Raw genomic sequence first — 20,141 nt, forward strand, 5'->3', positions numbered from 1 at the left:
TTTGTCTTTCCAAATTTTCTATAAAGAATATTTATTCCTTAGATAATCAACAGCAACAATATTTATTTTTCAGCAAGAGGAAATGAAAGAGCACAGAATTGAACTCAGGACTGAATTCAGTCAAGGCTCTACCCCTTACCAGCTTTGTGACCTGGCAAGGCATTTAGCATTGCAAACTATTTCTGCACCTGTAAAATGAGGACCATAAAACCCGCCCCACAATGGTTTGTGTGCGTGTGTGTATGTGCGAGTATAAAACTATATAAGGCATTTGAATGTGCAAGGCACCTAAAGGATGCTCAATATGGATTAATATCTGAGCCCTTTAAAGATACCTGGATGTCTATGGGTTTCAAGAACACTTTGCTGAGCATACACAAAGCCTTTTGTTTATCTGTCTCCCTTTCCCATCCTGAGATTCCTGCTGAAACAAACGACCAGGCCCAGGGCAGCCCACGCCCACATCTGCCAAGCTCCTCCATCTTGGAGGAGAGAAGGGAGCCGGAGCAAGGAAGCTGTAGTACTTTTCTACTTTGAAAACCCCAGAAAGTGCAAGGCTCCGGAACCAGCTGATTTTTGTCCTTTACTCCGTCTGCCATCCTTTAAACATGTTTCTGTGCTTCCTGTCCCAGCCTGAGGGAGAGGCCAAGGGTACACGTCGCCAGAAAATAGCTGCAGGGCCAGTCTTGCAGGAGGATTTGGATACAGAACGGAACGGGCTTTTGACAGACAAGGAGGAGACTGTTGCCGGCATGGGGCAGCCAGGAAGGGTGCCCAGAGCCACAAGGAGGACAGGAACAAAGGACTTAGTCTCCCAACAAGCCTGGGCCAAAGCAGGCAGAATTGGGGTGTCATGAGCGGAAGGCAAGCTGGCCCCCTCCAGCCAAGAGTGGGGTGTGGAATGTGAAAGGAAGGTGAACGGAATGTAACGAAGGGACTTCAGTTCTTTTTCACATTCAGTGTTACTCTGAAGCATTCCAAACATGGCGGGAACAGAGCTTGCTCGGAATGGATTGTTATCTGAGGCCAGGGCAGGATGGAAGGAGGGGGAGGCGCTCACGGTGGGGGTGATGGCTGACGGCTCAAGAGAGCATTCCAGCTTGGAGATAAGTGAAGGCAGAAGGTCAGGGATGAGTCAAGGGAAGGCTACAGAACTGCTGGTTTCACTCCTGATGTGAGTCGAAATGAGATAAATCAGAGAGAACTTTTGATGGCACAGTGGCCCTTTCCTAATGCTGGAATCGATCAATTGTGCCAGATTTCCATTAAAGGCAGGTCCTCTTAATTCTAAATTTTAATTTCAGAAAATTTCCCTATTCTTTTTTTCTCTAATTTTCATTTTCAAAATGGGATTTTAAAAGCTAAAACAATTTGCATTAAAACTACCAATAACCCTCTCTGATTAGCTGATGGTCATATTCCTGGGGCTGATCATGACAGGAATGTAGAAATAGATGACAACAAAATTCCATAGGTACCTTTTAGTGATAAACTTGGCTCCTTTGTCTTTGTCACCTTACGTGCCTCCAGCCAAATTCCCTTTTGTCCCATGGGCTCTTCCTGTGTTCTTTGGGTACAAGCCATTTTGGAGTGGAGATGAAGGAGCTTGGTGGCAAATGCCACCATCAGCATCACCCACAAACATTCACTGACCATCATGAAGGCACAAAGAGATAGAGAACTCATTCCTTGCTTTCAATGACCTTATATTGTGCTCTTTAGAAATGTAGAATCTTTGACATTTTAAATGGATGGACCATGGAGGTTATGGAGGACGCCAAGAGTAAACTCACTTTGAAATGCCTGAGAGGTGGGTGAGTCATTTCTGAGCCTATTGGATCATTCTGTTGCAGACTCTCCTTGACCTTCCAGGCTTGCTATCTTAACTCACCAAAATGTTGTTCTGAAGGCGCAAGCAGGGCCTTTGTACTTACTGTTCCCTCTGACGGAATGCTCTTCGCCAGATCTCAGCATGGCCCGCCCCATTACCTCTCATCATCAGCCTTTTGTTCAAATGCCACCTTCACAGTAAAACCTTCTGTTATAGGCTGAATTGTGTCCCCACAAAAGATGCTGAAGTCCTAACCTCCAGTACCTGTGAATATGACCTTATTTGAATAAGGTGTTTGCAGATGATCAAGGTAAGATGAAGTCATTCATTAGGATGGGCCCCTAATCCAATATGCCTGATGTTCTTATAGAGAGGGGAAATTTGAAAATAAAAAAGTATATAAATTAGGAAAAGAGAAAGGGAAAATTTAAGCACAGAGACAGACACACACAAAGGAAGATAATGTGAAGACACAGAAAGGAGACAGCCATCTACCAGCCAGGGGACACCTGAGGTTACCAGAAGCTGGGAGACAGACATGGACCCAATTCCCCCTTACTGCCCTCAGAGGGAACAAACCCTGCCGGCACCTTGACTTCAGGCTTCTGCGAGACAGCACACTTCCTTTGTGTAAGCCACCGAGTTTGTCGTACTTTATTATAGCAGCCCCAGTGAGCTAAGACGCCTTCCTAGACCCATACTATTTAAAAGTGCACTCTCTGTACCCCTTCTTTTCTCGAGTACTGTCAAACAGCATAGATGTGGCTATTTGGATACTTGCTCAAGTATTTCTTTATAGTTGGTCTCCCTCCGCTGGAATGTAAGCATCACGGAAGAGAAGACTTTTGTAGATTTTCTTCATGGATTCCTAGCACCCAGAATCAGTCCTGTCTTTACGCCCGTCATGCTGTGGGAGGCCCTCTCTGGCCCTCCTCCAGCCCTGCCCCGCCCCACCCGGTGAGGAGTCTGTGCAGTCAAGCGGATGTGCTTTCTTGATGTACGTAGTCCAATTTGGTCAACACTTACTGACTGCTCACATTTCATAATAGAAATAGTTTACTTTTCTGGTAGAGTTCTTAATAGAATCCTTGATGTGAAAAGTTGAAAGAGGTCCTCATTGATTATCATGTCTAAACCCCAATTATATTAGTCAGGACTCTTTGTTGCAAGTAACAGAAAATCTAACCCCAACTGGTTTACAGAATAAAGGGAATTTACTGGCTCATGTAACTTAAAAGTCCAGATATATGGTGGTTTCCAGGCAAACCTTGATCCCAGGCTCAGTCATCTCAACAATGGTTTGGTTTATTATCATGTCTTTCTCTGCCTTCCACACTGCCTGTTGTATCTGAAGGCCAGCTTCTCTGTTGTCACAAGGTGGTTACCAGCAACTTTCGTGGACTTAATGCTTTTTCATTCCCATCCAGGTGGAAAAGAGCATCTCTGTAGGTCGCTTCCATAGCAGAGCGAGAAAGTTTCTCTCCCCGAAATCTCCAGCAAATGCCTTCTTGTCTTGCATTCCATTTGCCTGGAGGGGGAACTTGCTCACCTTTGACCAGTCACTGTGGCCAACAGGGTGACAGGGTGTGATGATTAGTTTGTGTCAAACAGGGTTTGTCCCTTGTGATGGTTAATTTGATATGTCACTGAGGCTGGGACAGGGGGATCCCAGGCATTTGGTTAAACATGATTTGGGGTGTGCCTGTGAGGATGTTTCTGGACGAGATAAACATTTGAAATAGTAGACTGAATAACACAGATTACCCTCCCCAAGGTGGGTGGGCCTCATCCAATCTTTTGCAGGCCTGGCTAGAACAAAAGTTGGGGTAAGGAAGAATTCACTCTCTCTGCCTGTTTTTGAGCTGGGACGTTGGTTTCGTCCTGTACTCAGATTGGAACTTAAACCATCAGCTCTGCTGGTTCTCCAGTTTGCAGACAGCAGACTGTGGGACTTCTCAGCCTCCATAATCACATGAGCTAGTTCTTTATAATAAATCTCTTTAAATATGTATTTGTCCTGTTCCTCTGGAGAACCGTGACTAATACACCCCCAGAGCCAGGAGTAGGGTCAGATTTTTCCCAAAGGGCAGAGAACGCATAAGCAAGGAATGCATAACTGATGAAAACTGGGACTCTTTCATTAAGAGAAAGGAATAATGGGGGGCCATGGTTAAAGTTCTGCGTGCTCCGCTTTGGTGGCCCGGGTTTGCAGGTTTGGATCCCAGGTGCAGACCTATTCCACTCACTGGCCATGATGTGGGGCACCCCACATACAAAAAATAGAGGAAGATTGGCACAGATGCTAGCTCAGGGTTGATCTTCCTCACCAAAAAAAAAAAAAAAAAAAAGAAAGAAGGAAGAACAAAAACTGGCAAGAGAAAAAGAACAACTGTCTGCTATACTTGAATTTATCTCGTCTCTAGTGGCAAAGCCAGGTCTAGCACTTATATGTCTACACTCCTTACTCCCTGTTATTATTTATTGTTTATAATGGGCAACTCACTGTGCTAAATGCTATGGTAAAATAATGCCCCAGAATGTCCAAGAAACCAGAGGTTTAGTATGAGATAGAAGGCATTCACAAATAGCTGGACTGGAGGGTAGTGTATAATAGATGCCATCAAAGAGAAGTAAGTCAGGTGCTTTCCCTGTAGAAAACCCTCCCCATATAGATGCATGGTGCTTTCTTCCTGAGCAGAGTTGCATGCCACTTTGCGCTGTCTGCTGAGAATCCTTCCTCCACGGACAGTGGATTTCATAGAAACAGCACATTACATACTATTTCCTTAAATTTAACATGTAAGATGAACTAATACGGAAAAAATGCAAATCTGTTATATCCAGGACTCTTCCCACCTTCTTTAGAGGAACTAAAGTCTTAACCAAGTGGTGTATTATTCAGATTTAAGCACTAAAATGTGCCCTTGAGCCTCCAGGAAATATTCCTGAAATATTTTTCCCTACATGGGATAATGTCTAGTGAGAACCTTTCTTCCTTCCTTAGTTCTAAAATAGTTTTCTTTTTTCACATTTCTCTGCTCAACACCAAAGAAGGGGCATAATTCTTTTGTTCTGAATTTAATGGATTATGTTTTAAAAAATGCCTAGCCTAGTGCCCTGTGCATAATAGGTCCTCAGTAAAGGCTGGTTGAACCTGAGTCTATAGCTACAAATGATTAACATGTCTGTATTCTCTTTAAGATATTCTGCTTAAGCAACGTGTGATTTCGAAGACTTCCTGGCTAAAGGTTTCATCCCTTTATGCTTTTTAAATGAAAGTCATCATCTCATCATTGGGCTCATTCTCTTGGGTACCTAATATTATCATCCTCCTCAAGGGTTGCAAGCTCAAATAGTGACAGGGGCCAAGCAGGTAAACAAAATAGTAAAGCATGGTCGGCTTTCCATGGGTAGTCTAATACCAATCTTAACATCATATTCACTAATTATTTCTTATCCCCTCAAAAAAGACAATTCAACACTATAATGAAAAATCATTAATTTATAGAAAATTTTATGGAGAGACAGGGCAGAGCATTTGAATACCAAAAGCAAAAATGATCAAGCTCTCCATCTTCCCCCAGAAGATCTTCTTCCCTGCTACTTACCTTAACTCTCTGCCTTCTCTTTCCCACATAGCCTTTATGTAGATGTAGAAGATTCTGAAATAAAACAAGGACGGAACTTGACTTTGTGAGGTGCAAGTGTCCATCTCTCTGCAGGCAGATTCCACTCCATATCTACTATTATGGAAGTGGAGACCAGGTCGGTGGGGACAGGAGGGCTGCAATGCGCGGGTGACCCGTCAGATATTTCGTCTTTCCAAGTGTGAGTTTAGATGTAGAGTGAGCCCTTTGAGTACAGGATGGAAGAATTATTTCAGAGACTCCAGAATGGAAATTCTGCCCACCTCCAAGTCCTTTTAGAATTATTTGCCTCAAGATAGTTATAAATCTCTAGTCCTCCAAAGACCATTAAACCTTTGACTGACACAGAGAGGATGCAGTGTTAGCTTCCCTGAGAGAAGTTAACCTGGCTGAAGGCGTGAGGAGCGTTCATTCTATGTGGCCAGACATTGTCCTTCATGGAAGTCAGGTTATGCAGAGACACCCTTTGGCTAAGAGCATCTAAAAATGATGATCAAAAAAATGTTTGCAAATCTTCATAAAAGCATCAACTACTGATCAAATAGAAAAGAAGTGTCAGGCCAAAACCTAAGAGAAAGCAAAAATCCAGAGTTTAGCAGAGCACCCTGAACTGCTTTTTGTCCACACAGTGTTTGCTAAATTGGGCTGAGAAACTGAGCAGTGGTTTTCACAGTCTCTCAGGGTGAGAGGGACAGACTCTAAAGTCCAGGACTCTCTAAAGGTGAAGATTTAATGGAGGCCTGCATGTTAAGTGGGATTCTCAAAGCTGAAGCCACCTTCCTGCTTCCACCCTCAGGGAGTTTGAGAAGCTTGAACTGGCCAGGAGGAGCAAGGGAGAAAATCAAAATCTATGAGAAGTTAAAGTGGTACCAGACAGAAGGGTATCTATGTACCTAAAAGAAGCAAATATCAATTCTCTTTGAAGAAGGGCCACCTTCATCTTAGGCCACAGAGTATCTCCACAAATAGTTTCCTAAGGGCAGTGAGCAGCACATAATTAAAATTATCCACGCACACAAGGAAACCAATAGAAACAACAGAGAAGCACAAAAAGACCCCTGTAAACTTTAGATTATTGAATTAGAGGTTATAAATTATAAAATATTCATGCTTAGCATTTAAAATATAAATTTAAAAATATCTGCAGGGAATGGTAAACTATAAAAAGTGTCAGCGGATTTAAAAAATAACTAAGTTGAAGTTTTAACCAAAATTAAAAACTCAAGGGATAAATTAGACACAGGTAAAGAAACAATTGGTGAAAGAGCAAAATAAATTTCTCTAAGTGCCCCACAGAAGCAAAAAAGATGGAAAATATGAAAGAGGGGTTGAGAGACGTGCAAGCTAATGTTAAACAGCAATTCCAGAAGGAGGAGGAGAAAGAACTGGGCAAAGGCACTCTTTGAAGACATAATTGGATGTTTTCAGAACTGCTTCAGGGGCTGGCTCCGTGGCCGAGTGGCTAAGTTCGAGCACTCTGCTGCAGCAGCCCAGGGTCTTGCAGGTTCGGATCCTGGGTGCAGACATGGTACTGCTCATCAAGCCATGCTGAGGCAGCATCCCACATGCCACAACTAGAAGGACCTGCAGGTAAGATATACAACTATGTATGGGGGGCCTTTGGGGAGATAAAGCAGAAAAGAAAAAAAAGAAGATTGGCAACAGTTGTTAGCTCAGGTGCCAATCTTTAAAAAGAAAAAAAAAAAAAGAACTGCTTCAGATACTTATCCAGAGATTTGAGAAATCCATCAAATCTTAAGCAAGATAAGTAAAACATACTTAGACACATCATAGTGAAATTGTAGAAAACTAAAGATAAAGAGAAAAATCTTAAAAGCAGCCAGAATAAAAGAGAGAGAAAAGATGGCCTTTTAAAGGAGCCATAATTAGAGTGACAGCAGATTTTTCAACCACAAGCAATGGAAGCCAGAAAAACAGGGATATATTTTCAGTGTACTGAAAACATAATTTGCCAACAACCTAGAATTTTATATCCAGCAGAAAAAAATCTTTCAAGATAAGGACAAAATAAGTAAATATTCCAGAGAAATAAAAATTGTTAGTTCATCACTAACAAAAGCTCCTACAGGAAATGCTAAAGCGTACGCTTGAAGCAGTGAAATAGTGATCTTACATGGAATGTTTGAGATACAAAAAGGGTGAAGAGCAAATAAAGTGGAAAATGCAAATGAACATTGACAATATAAAGTTATAATTAATAATTTTGGGTTGTGTTTTAAAAGTTGAATTAAAATATGAGAAAAATTTATTTATAAGTAGGTAAGGGGGAATGGAATTTAAATGTTCTAAAGTCTTTGTGTTGTCTGGGAGGAGAGTAAAGATACTGATTAACTTAGACTTTGGTGGGTTAAGTATGCAACTTGGAATTACTAGGATAATCTAGAATAGAAACAGAATGTTTAACTTCCAAATTAGCGTGCTTATGTGGGATGAAATAATTTAAAACTCTCAGTTAAACAAAAAGAAGGACACAACAGTATAAACATCCCAGATGACACCATTTCCGTTTAGTTTTGAGATATGTTGGAGATATGAAGAGGAAACTGCCCAGCTCAAATGATTCTGCCATAGGCCATATTGTACTATCTGACCGTCCGCAAAGTGTAGAGACCTCTGACTCCAGCTGTACTAATCAGATTCTCTCACAGGAACTTGAAAGCGTGAACAGAGATGATAAGTAAGTAGAGCTGAAACACATGATAGCAGCAGCCCCCCAGCAAAAGGTCCATGAGCTCCCATCCCTGAGGTCCCTGGAGGAGCCCTGGTCCCTGTCCCCTGTCCTTTCCAAAGCCTAGCTGCTCAGTTCTTCCTTTGAGTCTGTGAGCTCTCTCACGTGCTTCCGATACATTCTATCACCAATTCCTTACCCCACAGCCTCCTTTTTTTTTTCTTGCTTAATCAGCCTTGATTTGCTTGAAACAAAAGAAACTTAACTGATGCCGACAACCATTCTGGCTCATGCCAGGAGTATCTTCACTGTCTTATACAAAAATCCAAATGTTTGGCATTGATGGTGAGGTTGTCCTCTTAGCAATAACTTAACCTGAAATGCAGCTGGATTCTTTAACTTATATCAAATACGCAAGATGAGGATCCCCAAGATGTAACCCAGATGGGTGGGCCTCCCATAGTGGACCTTGGCTCTTTCTTTACACTCACTTTGAGGCCATTCTCACCACTTTGTCATGTCATCCAAAACACATCCAATACCACAATACATTAATGAGAAAATTGACATCTCATTGAGGACTCTTTGGAGTCTGTGAAAGAGGTGTTACATCCCATACATACCACCAAGGAGAAAACTTAATCCATTTTCCATCTGACATCTTTTCTCTTCCCACTGAAGAGTCCACCTCTACCAGTTGCCTTTTCTCTCTTCGTTCTTTTCTCCCACCCAACTTTAAAACTTCTTTTTGTTACCTTGAGAAAGTCAGCCTTTGCCCTCAGTTTGTATGCTCCATTCAGCAAAACAAAAACCCTAGTAGTTAGGGGAGCAGCATATCCCTTGGGGTTGGGGATGTCGCTTCCTTTTACACCCTATCTGATGTGTTCTTCCCCAATAAACTGTGAGTACCTCAAGGGTGGGAACTCTATTGCAATCCTAGCACCTTGAATAGTGCCTGGCACAATAGGCTTTTCATAAAGAGTTGTTGAATGAATTTCATACGTCTTTGTACACCTCTGAGACTCTAGAAATGTGCATCACATGAAATACGTACTTGACAAATGTTCCTCGAATAGATGATGCCTCACCACTATTTAGGAGCATGTAAGAGGACTAAAGGTTGTGATACTGGACTAAGAACTACAATGTATTCAAAGTTAGAGGCAATCAAATTAATACTAGGCATACTAACAGAATGGAGCATTAACTCAATTTATCTACTGATTAAACTACATGCTTTAGTGCTGCATGCTAAGGGTGTGGGACGTAGGGAAGAAAGTTTGGAATCGAGACAAGCAGTCTAAATTTCCATTTCAAAGATGGTGGAAAGGTAGATAAACCATGGGAAGGGCTTCATTTCTATGGATATATATCTTTAAGAAAGTCTTTATTGGCTTAAAAGTAAAATTCGGACTGTTTTTATGCAAGGCCAAAATATCTAATCTAAATAGAATTACCATATAAAACACAGGATGCCTGGTTAAATTTGAATTTCAGGTAAACTAGAAATAGCTTTTTAGTATAACTATGTCATAAGTATTGCATGGGACATACTTATACTAAAAAAAATCTTCACTGTTTATCTCAGATTCAAATTTAACCAGGAATCTTATATTTTTGTTTGCTAAATCTGGCAACCTAAATCTATGGAAAAAATATTCAGTGCCTTGTCTAGATGTTTGACCTATGTGTCATCTGGATAAATTAATCTCCTTTTCATATAGATGTTTGGCGAGTATGTCAAGTGCTAAAGTTCACTTTCTCCTATCCTTACATCTTTGCTCTTTTCTTCCCTTAACCATAAGTGTTCAGTTGAAACAAAAGATTTTTCTTGCCATCCCCTCAACTCTCAAAGACTCAAGGATGAGAGGTTCTTGGAATTCTGTTATTATTGACTTTCAGTGGAGGTGACATTGATAAAAGGGGTCAAATGACTACTCTGGATATTAAAAATCTCAAAGTGTGAAAAAGCTCAAAGTAGCGAAACTAACTCATCCTTGACATACTTTCCAATCTGAGTCACACAGCCCTGGCCGTAGGGGACCATGCTAGAAAAGCCAGTCTTAAGGAATATGTTCATAATTTTTTATAACAAATAATGACCAATGTGGGCAAAAGAAACAAAGATGGCAAATATAGCAAATCCACAAATTCTGGCATTCAAGGTATAGAATGTTGGTGGAAGTGGAAGACAGAAAATTGGTCAAAATACAGAGAAATTTGTATAACAACAAAAAGCTATAATTGGGCTTGATGCCATTTTTTTGTTGGAGGCCAGATATATGTACATGGAAACTTCATCAACCCCATTTTAGTTGGAGGTAAGGCCTATCTAGATTAGAAGAAAGTTTTATTTTAAAGATCCTTTAAGAAAAAATCAATTTTATTACCTTCAAGTATGTATTCTAATTGGAATTAGATTGACCAAGTGTAGCTATTAAAAGTGCTACTTTAATGAATAGGTAAGAGTATGTTATGTGATTAAAATGACAAAGAACCACCCTAAGCAGTGAGTGACTTCTTATGGCAATACTACATAATTCATATGAGTTGATATAAATATTAACAACATACATCTCAATGACAGAAAAACTAACAACCCAATTAAAAAATGAGCAAAAGATCTGAACAGACATTTCCCGAAGAAGATATACAGATGGGCAATAGACACATGAAAGGATGTTCAACATCATTAACTATCAAGGAAATGCAAATCAAAACTACAATGAGATATCACCTCATTCCCGTCAGAATGGCTATAATTAACAAGACAGGAGACAAGTGTTGGAGAGGATGTGGAGAAAAGGGAGCTCTCATACACTGCTGGTGGGAGTGCAAACTGGTGCAGCCACAATGGAAAACAGTATGGAGATTCCTCAAAAAATTAAGAATAGAACTACATATGGTCCAGCTATTCCACTGCTGGGTACTTACCCAAAGAACACAAAAACATGAATGCATAAAGATATATGCAACCCATATGTTCATTGCAGCATTATTCACAATAGCCAAGACCTGGAAGCAACCTAGGTGCCCATCAAGGGACGAATAGATAAAGAAGATATGGTATATATACATAATGGGATACTACTCAGCCATAAAAAACAACGAAATCCGGCCACTTGCGACAACATGGATGGACCTTGAGAGTATTATGCTAAGTGAAATAGGTCAAAGGGAGAAAGTCAAATACCGTATGATCTCACTCATAAGTAGAAGATAAAAACAACAACAAACAATCAGATAGAGACAGAGATTAGATTGGTGGTTACCAGAGGGGTAGGGAGGAGAGAGGTAGGTGAAAGGGGTGGTTAGACACACGTGTGAGGTGATGGCTTGTAGTTAGTCTCTGGGCGGTGAACATGATTTAATCTACATAGGAACTGAAATATAATGATGTACAACTGAAACTTGTATAATATTATAAACCAATGTTACCACAATAAAAATAAATAAATAATAAAGGCAGAAACAAACAAACACATATTTGTTATAAACTTATTGGATATAGATGTGTCATAATGCTTGGGGTGCCTGCTTGGTTCATGAAGATTACTCTTTCCTAAAAGCGGCTTCAGAACTCAGGAGTGAGCTCCTAATAGATGAAGTCATCAGTCCCCTGGCCACAGCTGATCAGTCCAGGGGCAGACACCTGATCCAGCCTGGACCAATCAGTGTACTTCCCTAAGATTTTTTTTCACACCCAAACTTGAATCCAAGCCCTCTTTGGAGGTGGAAACCTGGTATGTATGTCTTGGGAGTTCTCAGTGCCATGTGGAGGAATCTTGACCGCAGCAGGAGAATGAATCCAACACGTAGAGAGAAGCAGAGACAGAGAGCACGTGTCCTGTTGAATTCCACTCGCTAGTTCCATTTGTCCCTGAGACCCAGCTGTTCTACCGTACTTCCCACTGCTGTGTGTTTATCTAATAAATTCTCTTTTTTGCCTATGTTAGCTATGTTCCTGTCATTTGTGATAAAACCATCCTGAATGGTCCAGCATGGTATGTCATCTGTTGTGCTGTTGCTAGGGGGCATATAGAGATGTATGGAACAGGGCCCTCTCCCTTAAAGAACTTACAGTTTTGTGTGTCACCTATAACGCAGGGTGGAAAACTGCGAATGCTGCCAGAGGATCCAAGAGCTGTAAGAAAGCAAAGGTGGACGAAGTCACTTACAGTAGGAGGGTTTAAGGACAGCTTTTGAGCTTGCCTCGAAGCTAAGATAAGATTTGATCATGTGGCAACGAGGGAGAGAAGGCCCTCAAGACAGAGAAAATAACATGAGCAAAGGTTTAGCAGCAGACAAAATGGGGTATGTGTGGAAGGCAGCCATGCCTGGCAGGTCAAATCATTCAGCAGCAATGGGGAGACCTGAAGATTTTTAAATAAGAGAGGAATGTGGTCTCTGGAAAAATAAATCCAACAGTGGAGTGGAATGGAGGAGAGAATGGGGTCGTGCAGTTAGGAGGTTGTTACAGTGTGCCAAGCTGAAGTAATAAATAATTAGGAGAAAGCTGACAGGGAATGGAAATAAAATGAGGAAATTCCTTACTTCAGACAACCATAGTATTTTCAGTCAAGAAGGATATCTGAGGAGCAGGGGACAGACATGGACTGGGAACTGAAGGAGTGAAGTAAAGGCTATGACAGTCTCTGTGGGGGATGTGAGAAGGGTCAGAAGGGACTAAAGAACTGCCAAGGTCCACTGAAGTCTTCTTTGAGGTTGAATAATAAGAACTAGATGTAAAACCAGCAACCAGGATCCTTGGTTGGTGGCCTCCCAGCCAAGGAGAGAAGGTGGCAGGTGCAGGTTACCCAGAGTAGGGACCTCATGAAGTTTGTGAAAGAGGAACACAAAAGGATGAAAGAACAAGAATGCTAGAGGGAGAACCCCATAGAAACAGTCAAGGGCACGATCGGCCCACCCACAGGATGGCATGGCTGGAAAGTGGGAAGTCTCTAGCCTGGGTAAGGATGCAAGTAAATCCAGGGAGACACTCAGAAAACAGTGAGAAGGGAAGTAACGGATCATTGGTTCGGTAGGACCCAGGGAAGATGAGATTGAGCAGAGCTGAAAGCAGAATTTCAGGGCTCTATAGCGTGGGTCTAGAGCGGTTCTTTATGGGGCTCTGCTTGTGTCCTTTTTTTTTTTTTTAAGATTTTATTTTGCCTTTTTCTCCCCAAAGCCTCCCGGTGCATAGTTGTATATATATATTTTTTCAATTGTGGGTCCTTCTAGTTGTGGCATGTGGGATGCTGCCTTGGCATGGCTTGATGAGTGGTGCCGTGTCCGTGCCCAGGATCTGAACCAGTGAAACCCTGGGCTGCCAAAGTGGAGCGTGCAAACTTAACCACTCGGCCACAGGGCTGGACCCACTGCTTGTGTCTTGATGACATAAAATCAGTGGAGATAAAGGTCTCGAGACCTATAGAAGCTGAGGAACTTACAATTAAGAAAATAACATCTATGAATGTTTCTAGAATGAGGAGGAGCAAGAGACCAGGACATGTGAAGAATATTCTGGAGAGTGGTAGGCAGGAAGAAGGACTGGGAAATGTGTGTAAACAGAATGGTGCAGACTTCCAGAGAGGTTACTGAGAGCTGATGTTGGAAAAAATCGTCAGGAAAAGGAACTGGGAAACAAGGAATAAAGAGAGGCCCCTAACAGTGTGTCAATTTGGAATGGGGAAGGTGGGGTGGGAGGTATGTGTGTGGAATGCTGTGCAAGGAGAGGAGGAAAGTGTCGTCCTGCAGATAAAGTCGGATTTTGATTACAGGGAGGTGATGAAAGAAGCATTTGAAGATTAAGGATATGGGATGGTTTATTTCCAGGAGGTGACTGGTTTCCCCGGGTGCCCTGAGGAGCACCCAGACTGAGCTCTACAGAAACAAGAATGCAGAAAAAAGATGAGCACACTTGATAATTTTCCATGGTAAGTTTAATAAAGTCAGAGGCAGCTCCAGAGTCACATTAATGATAAGGAAGCAGACATAGGAAGATAGATTCTCCTAAAGTTCTTTTTCTTTCTTTCTTTTTTTTTTGGTGAGCTAACATCTGTGCCAATCATCTCTGTTTTGTATGTGGGTTGCTGCCACAGCATGGCTGATGAGTGGTGTAGGTCCACGCGTGGGATCCAAACCCGCAAACCTGGGTTGCTGAAGCATAGTGTGCTAAACTTAACCACTAGGCCACAGGGCCGGCCCCCTAAAATTCTTTTTAAAAGATTGTTTTTACAAATGTGTACTTATCCCCCCTCCCACCCTTGACCCTTTTATTTGCTTCACAAATCATGCGTGTGTGTACATATGCATGTGTGTGCATATGTGAGTGTGTACGTGTGTGTGTGTGCATGCAAGATAACAAGGGCCCACCAGACCTTTGCTGTGTTTGGAGATAGGGGACCTATGTACCCCTTTTCGATCACTGCAGTAGACAGATGAGTGTAAAGGATTCCAGAGCAAATAGATGTTTCCCTGATTCTCTTATTTAGTCTTCTGGCCAAAAAAAAAGGAAAAAGGAATGCCAGGTCTGAGCAGGTCTAAGAGCTGAAAGTGGACACAAAGTTTAACTGGCCATGTTCTGAGATAAGCCCCCTTTCCATTTATGGCTTCTTTCCCAGAGCCTCACACTCTAAAGATTATCACCCCTTTGTCTTCTCCCTGCAGCATGGATGTGCGATAACCCTGCTCTGCTCATTTTCCAACCCACACGGCAGCGCTTTGGGGTGGCCCCAGCTCCAGTGACCCAGATGCAGGGGTTCCAATTTGGTGAGAGTGGAGTCCTACCTACAGGGGAACTAGGTACAGGTCCCAGAGCTGCTCCCTGAGTCCACAAAGATGTCCCACTCTTCGGATCCCTCCTGGCATTTGCTATCGTGTCACTAATGGGGCAGCAGCACAGTGCAGTAATGAGGATCTCCAGTTCCATTATCCTTTGGCTGTGCGACCTTTGGCAAGTCATTTGACTTCTCAGAGGCTGGGTGTCCTCTCCTAGAACAGGGGTATCAGGGTCATACATCTCATTTGCAATGATTAATGGACATGGAGTACCTAATTAGCATAGCGCCTGCTGCAGAGTTGAGCAGGTGGCTAATATTATTATTACAGATTCAATAAGCTTTCAGTGGGAAGCTAGAGGAAGGCAGTGTGCATGGTGTCACCCAGCCCTTGAGCAGTATGAGGACAGAGACGTAGACCAGGAGGACCTGGGCAGCTGGGAGAGCCAAGTCTGTGGAGAGCACGAGGAGCCTTAGAAACCTAGGGCGGTGAGGACAAAGTCTTCAGGTGTGCCCTGGGTGGCTCTGTGTTTCTATGACAAGGTCCCCCAGGGCCTTGCTACTCAAGAGTGTTGTCTGGACCAGAGTGCTGGCATACCCTGGAAGCTGGTTAGAAATACCGGCTTCAGGCCCCACCCCAGGCCACTGGTATCAGCGTCTGCATTTTTAACAAGATGTTCAGGCAATTCGTGTGCACGCTGGAGTCTGAGAAGCTCTGCTGTTGGGAGCTGAGGAGCTCTGTGACTCCATTTGCTTCATCAGCACAACCTTCCTGCAAAGCTCACTGCCCTCATGTCGCTCCTGGGGCGGGAGGGGGGGACTGAGAGGAGGCGACGGTCAAAGAAGAAACCTCTAGGGTGGCCGCCCCCTCCTCAAGGACATTCACTGGCCCCTCTCTGGGAAGGCCACTCATGTGGAAACAGAGTGCGACAGGTCTTTCCGAACACTCAGCAGTGTCTGGTGATTTGAGGCCTCAGGAAAGCGCCTAAAAAACTTTGGGGAAGCAAATGAACGCAGTGCCAAGAGTAAAGCATCATAGCCCAGGTCAGTGCCACACACGCTGTGTTTGCAAGGTGCCCAGTGCCCTCCTCGCAAGTGTGTGTGTGTGTGTGGGTGTGTGTGTAAGCAATCCTCTCCCACAGCACACGTGGTCAGGAAAAACGTCTGCTTTTCTCATAAACGGATCCAGTGTGCCTGCATCAAAGGGAATATGATTTTATTAAGACCTCTCCTGAGGGTACAAAAACCTCTCCCTCCAAAGGTAGGTAAGGGATTTTTCTTTCCTGTGAAATATAACCGGTCCCTGGACCCAGCTCTCCCTTTCTCTTTGCCCTGTCCACAAGGGATTTTCTTTCTGTTGTTATTTTTCAGCAGCGAACACAAGTTTCCAGTTGACAGAGTCCATGTTCCGCTCCTTCACTGAATTGCACAAGCGACCCAGGCCTCTGGCTGCCCTGTAAACAAACAGGACACGGGACACCAGAGGGTTCCAGCAGCAGCGCAACCCCAGCCCGGGTCCTCAGAATGCCCCTTCAAGGGGCACAGCCTTGTCCTGGAGTCCCACCCCGGGAAGCGAGTCCTGGTGGGGCCGTGAGCCTGGGGCCAGCCCTGCGTGCTGTCAGCAAAGACCCCTGTCCATCAGCGCTCCTCTGGGATCTATCCTGCTTTAGTCAGGAATGTTCCTCAGATAAAGAACTGAGCGGAATGCAGGCCCTCCTTCGATGTTACCCAAGGACAGCCGGATCTTTATCCTCCGGCGGGCAAGGGCAGGCCTGCGACTCAGACTGCTCAGTGTGAAACCCGAAAACAATGATGACACTGAACTCATGGAACTGACTTGCAGGAAAAGAATGTGCCAGTGGTGCTTTCTCCAGGATACCTTTGACCTGGAACTGCAAACAAGCACTTATTGCCCTGCCTAGCTCCTCCTAGGAGAATGACCCCACGGGACTGCAGATTACTTAACAGTTATATTTAGCAAGTCATGGAAGGAACTAGCCCTCCTTCAGAGGCCTGGGATCATTCGTCTTCTCCCCTGACCCCCCTCCGGTGCCTTCTGCTGGCCGCCTCTTAACCCCTTCGTGGCTTGAGGATTCCCCTGCTGGCCTCAAACATCCGCAGAACAGATAGAACGTGAGGGACGCCACCCCAGTGTCCAGGTCCCCAGACTTCTCTCTTGGCAGCCCGAAATTCTGCTTTACAAACTTCTCTCTTGGAGCCTGAATGTTTTTTGTCATCCAGCATTTCCTAATAAAATTATGCAAGTACCCTTGGGAAAGGAAATGACTTAAGTTTTTCTTTTATCAGCTCGCAAACTCTGAAGAATGGGCACAATTCCTGGCTCTGGAGGAGAGAGGGCCGACTGGAGACTGAAGAGGCGACTTCTGGGGAACCCCAGAAGATCGGCTACTCCCCCCAATCTGCTAAAATGGAGCCAACAAGTGAAAAAGGGCAGAAACCCACAAGAACAAAGTGAACGAAGAGAGCACGGCTTTGCCTCAGCTGTGAATAAAATTGAAGGTCCTAATAATGAAACCCTAAACGTTGATTTAATAAATTGTGAGCGGGAGGGGGGGAAGTGTGTGGAAGGGAGAGCAGAGTAAGACCTGGAGACCTTCATCCTCCGTACTAGGGAGGGGAAAGTCAATGTCTAAAACGGAAAAATCAAGAAACAGCCAGGTAGGCTTGTATTTTAGAAATACAGAGTAAACAGCAGAAAAAACGACTTCAAAGAAGGGGAATTAGCAGTGCAGAGGAACGCAGCCCGACTCTGGCTTTTCTTTCAAATGCCAGCCGTCTTCAGTTTTTAAACTATGTCATTTTTTTAATAAAAATAAAATTCAAATTTAAAAAAGTGAAAGAAACGAGAAGGAATGAAAGAGAAAGGGCTCCGATTCCCGGTTTCTCCCCAGGGTTGCTGAGCCGGGCCGTGCAGCGGCGGACTCGGTTGAGCGATCTCCCACACCACACCCTGGAGAGCAGAGCAGAAAGCCCGGCCAGGGTTTTTCCGAAGAAGGATAACTGAGAAGACAGAATTCTCCTTTGTCCCGGTTTGGCTCGGAAGGGTGCAGACCTGGGGCGCATCTATAGGTCTCTAAGCCGCAGTTCCGGGCGGGGAAAAAGCCCTTGTAAAAGGCCAATCCAGTGGAAGCCTTGGCTTCCCAGGGATCGCTCTTTTCCTGAGCTGACTGCAGCCAGCAGGTAGACCTGCCTCCCGGTGGCGCCTCCCCGGCCCCTGAGCTTGGGGACTCCGCCTGCACCTGCAGTGGGCGCTGTGCGGGCGCCCGGCCGCCTCCAGGGGGAGGCTGAGAGAGCAGCACCGACGCCCTGAGCCTCGGTGAGGGCCTCACACGCCTCTTTCCTCGGGGCCTGGGATCCTGCCCAGGGTGGGTGAGCCGGGCGTTGACTCTGCAAACCCAGCTCCCCCTTTTCACCCGCGCAGTCCTTCACTCTAATTCGCAGAAGCACGTTAAAAACCGGGACCTGGCTGCTGGGATCCTCGGACTGTAATTCAGAAGCCACCATCCCGCAGGGCATCGAACCCGCCGGGCACACATAATGCGCAGGAGAAAAACAAATTGCAACACCGTGTATGCGCAGGCCTTGCAAAATGTGTAAAATGAGAATAAAATGAGATGGTATAAAGCACTTAGTAAAGCCCCTGGCGTATAGGCAACACTCAAAAAATTTCAGTCATTGCTATGATAATAATCATGATCACCTACTGATTCGCCAGGAAATGTGCTAGAAACTGTGATAAATTTACAGTGTATTCTCTGACCACAACACATGCCTTTCATTTCTTTTTCTTTTTTTTGAGGAAGATTAGCCCTGAGCTAACTGCTGCCAATCCTCTTTTTGCTGAGGAAGACTGGCCCTGAGCTAACATCCATGCCCATCTTCCTATACTTTATATGTGGGATGCCTACCACAGCACTGCGTGCCAAGCAGTGCCATGTCCACACCGGGATTCGAACCAGCAAACCCTAGGCCACCGAAGCGGAACGTGCGCACTCAGCTGCTGTGCCACCGGGCCAGCCCCATGCCTTTCATTTCTTAATTAATTAAAAATAATTTAATCAATCCATTGTTTGATAAGTCCCTGGATTTAAGAGCTTTCAGCTTTGTAGTGTTGTATGTAAAACAAAACAGCTAAACCTGTCCAAGCAAGCTATAAAGGAGAGTCACTAACCTCCCACCTTCTCTATCTTTGTCCTGCAGCTAACTGGATGTGCTGACTGCCAGTCCTTTAAGACAATACCATATTCTATGAAGCGAAGCTGTCACAATTTTGATAACCTTTCCTCAAGTGCTGCGTATTTGATTGTTTCTTCCTTTTCGTATTATTTATGATGCTGGATGAGCATTTTCGTTCAAAAGCCCTTTTTCACATTTAAGATTATTTCCTTATGTTAGAGTTGCTATAGGGAAACATTAAAGAGAAACGAGGATTTTAAGAGGCTCTTGAATTTTATTCCCTATGAGTGGTACTAATTTATAGTCTCAGAGGGAGTATTGCCATTTTATTGAACTCTTGCTAGCATCGAATACTATCACTTAAAAAATAATTTTAATTATCTGAAAGATAAACATGGTATTTTCTTTTAACTTGTATTTCCAGATGAGTGAGATTGAACATTTTCTTATATGCCTGCTAATTAGTTGTATTTCTATGTTTGCGAGTTTTCTGCTCACATCCTTAAAGCAATGGTGCCTATTTAGGACCAAATGACATAAATATAAATATCGATTATCTAGATCTCCAAACATCGCACTTTTAATTACTTGGAGTTTTTGCAATTTTGACTCCTGGGGGAAAGTGGTAGATTGTAGACTCCATGGATGAAGCTGATAGACGTAATACTGAAACAAAAGAAGCCAGACGCGGAAGAGCACACACTGTGTGGTTCCATTCAAATACGCTTAGAACAGGCAGAACTAATCTCTGGGGACAGAGCTCCGAGTAGTAACTCCTGGACAAGAACTTTGGGAAGCGGCAAGAGGAAGCGTTCTGGGAGGCTGAAAATATTCCCTCCCTCTGTCTCTTTTTTCTCTCTCTATACATACGTACGTACATATATGCATGCACTTTTCCCCCCGATAAATTTGCTTTTACAACTTCCGTGAAGCATCCTAGGGTCAAAACTCTAAGGATCCCTCAAAGCCCAGGAGGTTGGCAGTTCCGCTGCAGAGTT

At 43.8% G+C, this 20,141-nt stretch overlaps 1 long non-coding RNA gene across 1 annotated transcript in view; it reads left to right on the top strand.

The window, feature by feature from the left end:
- The window catches only part of LOC138920964 (uncharacterized), a 78,891-nt gene extending 61,403 nt beyond the window's left edge, over positions 1–17,488 (top strand). The window contains exons 4-5 of the long non-coding RNA XR_011433088.1: positions 14,003–14,103; positions 17,254–17,488. This is a non-coding gene — a long non-coding RNA (uncharacterized lncRNA). The remainder of the gene's footprint in view (positions 1–14,002; positions 14,104–17,253) is intronic.
- The last annotated feature ends 2,653 nt before the right edge of the window (positions 17,489–20,141 follow it).

This window comes from Equus caballus, chromosome 27 (genome assembly GCF_041296265.1).
Source record: "Equus caballus isolate H_3958 breed thoroughbred chromosome 27, TB-T2T, whole genome shotgun sequence".
Classification (NCBI taxonomy): Eukaryota; Metazoa; Chordata; class Mammalia; order Perissodactyla; family Equidae; genus Equus; species Equus caballus.